The 7013-nt window shown below is 42.0% G+C and overlaps 1 pseudogene; it reads right to left on the reverse strand.

Annotated features, from left to right (window-relative positions):
* Window positions 1-2139: 2139 nt before the first annotated feature.
* LOC126057695 (uncharacterized) lies at window positions 2140-2240 on the reverse strand (annotated as a pseudogene).
* Between the last annotated feature and the right edge of the window lie 4773 nt (window positions 2241-7013).

Genomic DNA, 7013 nt, shown 5'->3' on the forward strand with positions numbered 1-7013 from the left:
CTTCCTACTTGCCTGTATTGGTTGGGCCTTTGCTGTCTTCCAGCGAATCAAAGTTCGAACGAGTGAGAAACTGTGTAAAGGAAAGGTTGATTTAAGGAATAGCTTTTTTTTTATTCCTAACTCGGGGTCCTGGTGGTGCAGTGGTTAATTGCACCAAAAGAAAACCAAAAGAACAGCAGTTCAAATCCACCAGCCACTCCTTGGAAACCCTATGGGGCAGTTCTACTCTGTTCTGTAAGGGTCACTATGAGTCAGAATTGATTCAATGGCAACAGGTTTTTTTTTTTTTTTTTTCCTATTTCTGATCTACTTCACTGGTTTGTAATTAGTAGAACCCTGGGTCTGAGTTATGGCATCAGGCCATTTCTATGCCACTAATAATGCTCAGGTGAATCTCATTAATATTAGAAAGTAAAATGTTGCCATCTCCGTTAGGATTGGAGCCCTAGTGCTGCAGTGGTTAATAGCTCGGCTGCTCACCAAAAGGTTGGCAGTTTGAATCCACCAGCTGCTCCCTGGGGTCGATATGAGTCTATGGCAACGGGTTTTGGTTGGTGAGGATTAACTACCTTTTTGGGTGGCTTCTAAAGACCATCCTGGGTACATGAGAACTATTGTGAAAACTGAAATTTTATGTATAAAAAAATAACCTGCTGAAGGGAAGGGCAACACTCAATACATGGAAGGTCAGCTCAATTGGACTGGACTGGACCAAAAGCAAAGAAGTTTTCGGGATAAACTGAATACTTCAAAGGTCAGCGGAGAAAGGGCGGGGGTTTGGGAACCATGATTTAAGGGGACTTCTAAGTCAATTGGCAAAATAATTCTATTATGAAAATATTCTGCATCCCACTTTGAAATGTGGCGTCTGGGGTCTTAAATGCTAACAAGTGGCCATCTAAGATGCATCAATTGGTCTCAACCCACCCGGAGCAAAGGAGAATGAAGAACACCAAGGTCACACGACAACTAAGAGCCCAAGAGACAGAAAGGGCCACATGAACCAGAGACCTACATCATCCTGAGACCAGAAGAACTAGTTGGTGCCCAGCCACAATCGATGACTGCCCTCACAGGGAGCACAATAAAGAACCCCTGAGGGAGCAGGAGATCAGTGGGATGTAGACCCCAAATTCTCATAAAAAGACCATACTTAATGGTCTGGCTGTGACTAGAGGAATCCCGGCGGTCATGGTCCCCAAGCCTTCTGTTGGCACAGGATGGGAACCACCCCCGAAGACAATTCATCAGACATGAAAGTTACTAGACTGTGGGTGGGAGAGAGATGCTGATGAAGAGTGAGCTAATTATATCAGGTGGACACTTGAGACTGTGTTGGCATCTCCTGTCTGGAGGGGGGATGGGAGGATAGAGAGAGTTGGAGGCTGGCAAAGTTTTCACTAAAAGAGAGACTGGAAGGGCTGACTCATTAGGGGGAGAGCAAGTGGGAGTAAGGAGTAAGATGTATATTAACTTATATGTGACAGACTGACTTGATTTGTAAACGTTCACTTGAAGCTCAATAAAAGTCAATAAAAAAAAAAAGGGATCTAGAAACTTAATTAAGTTCCTGGAGGCCATTCAGTAAGTCAATCAAAAAAAATAAAATAAAATAACCTGCATCTATTGTCTACTGTTGGCTCCTCACACTATTGTCCAAGGCCACACATATTAATAAGTTGAAGCTATACGTATTAAGGATACCCTGGGAGGTGCATATGGTTAAAGTGCATGGCTGCTAACCAAAAGGTTGGAGGTTCTAGCACACCCAGAGGAACCTTGGAAGAAAAGCCTGACAATCTGCTTTTGAAAAATCAGCCACTGAAAACCCTGTGGATCACAGCTCTACTCTGACACATGTGGGGTTGCCTTGAATTGGAGTTGGCTTGAAGGTAGCTGGATGGATGATGATGGATATATATTAAAGCTAGATGATCAGAAACCCTGGTGGCATAGTGGTTAAGTTCTATGGCTGCTAACCCAGAGGTTGGCAGTTCAAATCCGCCAGCCACTCCTTGGAAACTCTATGAGGCAGTTCTACTCTGTTCTATAGGGTCGCTATGAGTTGGCAGTGGGTTTGGTTTGGTTTTATAGTTGATAGACAATAGAGAGACAAAGTGGTACTTTTTTATGTTTCTTTTAAAAATGGAATGCTTCACAAATTTGGGTGTCATTCTTGCCCAGTGGCCATGCTAATCTTCTCTGTATCGTTCTAATTGTAGTACACGTGCCATTTTTGCTTTTAAAATTCTTTATCAACTTTGTTAAAGTAATAAAAGAGAGAGGGATTCTAAAACATGGCTAAAGCTAAGAGTCACTCAAACCTAAAAGAGTGGACATTTTATATTCTTACTGGAAAACAAATTTATTTTCCAAATATCATTTGTACTTAAAAAATTAGGGACTCTATCTAGAAAGTAAGATAAATTCATCATTATGTTTTGATCTAAATAACAGGAGATGGGTACAGTTAGATTAATTTTCTCTGTAACAGAGAAACTCATCACACTTTCTCCCTCAAAAAGAATTGTTTGAAAAATCATTTGTGATATCTCTTGGTTGACAAGTTGGCCCTTACAAAGAAATTTTCAAATTCTTCAAAATTAGTTGAGCCAGACTTCTCGAGTACCTAGGTAAGGAGAATCAACGGACAAAATATTCATCTTAGGTGTGAACAGATAAATCAACCTCTGCATTAACCTGTCCTCTCTATTGCACAAATATGCCAATAATTTAAAACAGGAATTGAATTCTCGTGACCATTGCATAAAACCTATAGATATATATTACTTGTCTCATCAGTTCCCTCAAACTTTAAGAAACGTTCCTTTAATAAAATCAAAAAAGGAACTTGTTCTTGCTTTCATAGGTGCCTCAGGGAACTGTGAAATGCTAATTCTGGGGCTTGTGATTATGTGTGTGATACTTCTTCAAATTCAAAAGTGATCTTGAATTTCAGAGAAGTTAAGCAATTTCCCCAAGCGTACAAAAGCGCTAAGTGGTAGGGCCGGGACTCAAACCCTGTTGAGTTTTCCTAGAAACACTTTCTGCTCTTCTTGGGGCACCACATTTTCTTTTTGGGAATGCTTTAGTCAGCTTTGGTGGTCTCATTCCCTCTATCTCGATTCTCAATACTGGAGCTTCTTGGGACTTGGAACTGGGTCTTCCTTTTTTTTATGCCGTTTATCTGGACTACCCCATCCATTCCCACATGTATAAATACCACTTCTTGTTAGTTGCCATCTAGTTAGTTCCAACCCATGGTGACCCACGCACAATGGAATAAAATGTTGCCTGATCCTGAGTTATTTCCATGACCGTTGAGTATCTTTGAGTCCGTTGTTGTGACCACTGTGCATTTTGAGTGACTTCCAACCTACGAGGCTGATCTTCCAGCAGTATTTTGGACAATATTCTATTGTGATCCATAAGGATTTCATTGGCTGGTTTTCAGAAATAGATTGCCAGGCCTTTCTTCTTAGTCTGTTAATCTAGCAGCTCCACTGAAACCTGTCAACCATGGGGGATCTTGCTGGTATTTGAAATTACAAATGGGTTGCACAGCTTTCAGCATCATGGTGACCCACACGCCACCACGATACATCCAACTGGCAGAGAGGTGATGGAAGTACCAACTGAATGTTGACAATTCTCCAATTTTAATCTCAAGCTTAGGCATCTCTTTGAGTTCTAGATTTTATACATTCAAATGTTTTATAGTCACCCTATACTTAAAATTTCAAAATCTCCCCAAACCAAGCGATATCACCTCCAACGTTTCCATCTAAAAAAAATGGTGCCTCCATCTGCATAATCTTTCATTCCTTAAACCCAGGAGTAATCCTTGAAATGTCTCCACATTCAACCCACCACTAGGTTCTGTTGAAACATCTCTTAAACATCCTTTGAGTTCACCCACTTGCTCCGTTTCCTGGCAATGGGGACAAGAAAAGTGGCTGCTGAATCACGTGAGCGGCATTGAGTAACCACGTCATAAAAATGATGCAATCCTATCTCTTTCCTGGGCTCTGGAACCCACGGTCTCACGTTGGCTCATTTCTCCTGGGAACTTACCTTCCTTGCTTTCAGAGTTTTAGAGGCTCCCTTTAGTACTGCCTTCGATTTTAGAAAGGCAAGAATAAGATTTTTTCCCCAATTCCAATGCCTCTTCTTCCCCTCTTTCCTTCTGTGGCATTCTCTGTGTTTTCTAGAAGCCCTTCCAATCTGCGCTGGGGCTTTCTTTCCCCAAATATTCCTCCAGTGGCCTCTCTTTGTCTAGTCAGTCCCCAAATCCTGGCTGTCTAGGGACTGCATTTTTTATATTACTGTTGTTTAGACGTGCAAGTATTTTATATAACCAAACGTGTGACAGCACTTTATTTCTGTGTTTTCCTTATTTTAAAAATGTAACGAAGTGGCCTTTTTCCTTTCTAGCACAGGGAGAAAAAAATGCAGAGGTGTATTAGCACCTCCAGGTCCCAAGGTTTTGCCACAGGAGGAATACACTACAACCAAGTTTGTTGTGTTTTTTTTTTCCCCATGATTTCGGGTTTTTTAGGGAAGTAACAGGTTACAACTCAGGAACAGGATCAACTTGGAAGTAACAGTATACAACTCAGGAGACAGGACACAGTTCCTCAACCAAGACATCTTCCAACCAAGCCAGCTGTCTGCAGGCAGGCCTTTTGCTCCAGCCTCTGCCTCTGGACTCCAGCTCAGGCTGAACCTCTGCTACCCGCCTCTGCCCTGCTCAAGCAAGTATTATAGTTCTTTGGCTCTGCCAACAAGTGCCTGCAGGCACCCCACTCCACCAGCCAGCCTCCTGCCCGAAGGTGCTCAGCTCTCTCACTCCATGGGTCGGCAGGCCCACCAAAGCCATGTTGCTTCACTGCCCCTAGTGCAGCTGCTCCGTCTCATGCCTGTCTCCCATCATCTTATGCTGTCTCCAGTGTTACAGCTCTCTCAGCCTCCTGGGTCTAGGAGGTTCTCCGGGCAGAGACCCTAGGTCCAAAAGATGAGCTGTGCTCCCAGCTTTTCTTCTTGATGGTAGTGAGGTCCTCTACAACCAAGTTTTTGAAAATATTACATGAACTATTTCTTTTTTCCCCATCAATACTCAACCCCTCAGCTAGCATTCCATGCTCAGAGACATCAGTGCACACGGCAAATGGATCTTACACACTCCTGATCGAACCATACCAAAGCCATCGCTGTCGAGTCAATTCCAACTTGTAGTAATCCCGTGTGTTACAGAATATAACTGTACTCCGTAAGGTTTTCTTGGATATGATCTTTATGGAAACAGATTGCCAGGCCTTTCTTCTGTGAGACCATGAGTTTAAACCACTAACCTTTCAGCTAGTAGTAGAGCGCAAACAATTTGTGCCACCCCGGGACACTCCTGATAGTAGTTGGGTTTTCTTTCTGTAAGGCCTGGATCACAGAGAGGAAGAGAACCAGAATCCTAGTTGCTGATCCAAGACTTGACACCAAGAACTAGTGACCTTTTGTTTCTCATCACACAATAGGCCTCTCTCTGCATTACCTAGCTTAGAATACCTGTGGTACTTTGCAAAAAACAGATTTTGAAGTTACTACAATTCTGTTTTAAGGGTGGTTTGGCTTTAAAGTTTCCAGGAATAAACATTAAAAAGTCCAGCTTCTGAGAACGAAAAACAAGGCTTAACCTGAATTTTTATCAAGGTTTTCAGGCGTGCTGTTGCAGTTCTAGGGTTTGATGGGAATCACAAAGTTAAATGATGGATGGTTGTAGTTATTTTATAGACAGCGATATCTCTATCAGCATCCTCATTAAGTCTACCTCTTATCTTGTATGGTTAAGTATTGCCTGACAGTGTTTGTGTTCAAAATAAGACAGGAAGAAACTTGTTGTTTTTCAGTTGTTATAAAAATATGTATAACACAATATTTGCCAATATTTTTGGCAAATCAGGTTTTTGAAAATATTACACAAACTGTTTATTTTTTCCCATCAATACTCAACCCCTCAGCTAGCATTCCACACTCAGAGACATCAGCATGCATGTCTTTCGGGTGTACAATTTAGTGATATAAATCACATTAATCACGTTGTGCAACCACCACCCGTAATCATTGCTGAATTTTCCATCACCATAAAAAAAAACAAACCTACTGCTTCCTAAAAGATGGTTGTTTTTGCTTCTTTATAAAGAAAAGTTGTGAGATTTGAGAGTCAAGATTTCAGAACTAGGAAGGCATTCAATGAACATTGTCAGACTCAGCCCAAGGAGTCCCTGAGTGGTGTAAATGGTAAACATGCTCAGCTGCTAACCAAAAGTTTGAAGGTTTGAGTTCACCCAGAGGTACCCAGAAGAAAGGCCTGGTGACCTACTTCTGAAAGCTGAGCCACTGAAAATCTCACGCAGCACACATCTGCTCTGATACACATGGGGCCACCGTGGTTGGAATCAACTGGATGGAAACTGGTTTTCGGCCCGAGGAAGGCAGAATAGAGGTCATGGGGTTTGGGCTCAAGGTCCTGCTTTGATATTTACCAGCTGTGCAAACTTGAGCAAATTGTTCTAACCTCTTTCTTTGTGTTTAAAATGGGGACCTATTGGTCATCTAATAAATAGTCACCAAGTGCCTGTTACGTGCCAGAGGGTAGTGAACACAATAGACAGGTAGACAGGTCATTTTCCTGTCTTCAGAAATTTGGTTTAGTGGTGGGAAATACTAAGAAAATAAACATTTAATACAGTTGTCGTTAGAACTATGAAAACAGAAGAGAATGTTGTGAGAATGTATTACTGCTGTACTTGACATAAAATCAAAAACCAAACCCAGCACCATCAAGTTGATTCTGACTCATAGCGACCCTCTAGGACAGAGTAGAACTGCCCCGTAGAGTTTCCAAGGAGCACCTGGCGGATTCAAACTGCCAACCCTTTGGTTAGCAGCTGTAGCACTTAACCACTACGCCACCAGGGTTTCCGTGTAGTCTAGTAATAATAATAGTACCTGTGGTAGGC

The sequence above is a fragment of the Elephas maximus genome, chromosome 1 (assembly GCF_024166365.1).
Source record: "Elephas maximus indicus isolate mEleMax1 chromosome 1, mEleMax1 primary haplotype, whole genome shotgun sequence".
In the NCBI taxonomy this organism is placed as follows: Eukaryota; Metazoa; Chordata; class Mammalia; order Proboscidea; family Elephantidae; genus Elephas; species Elephas maximus.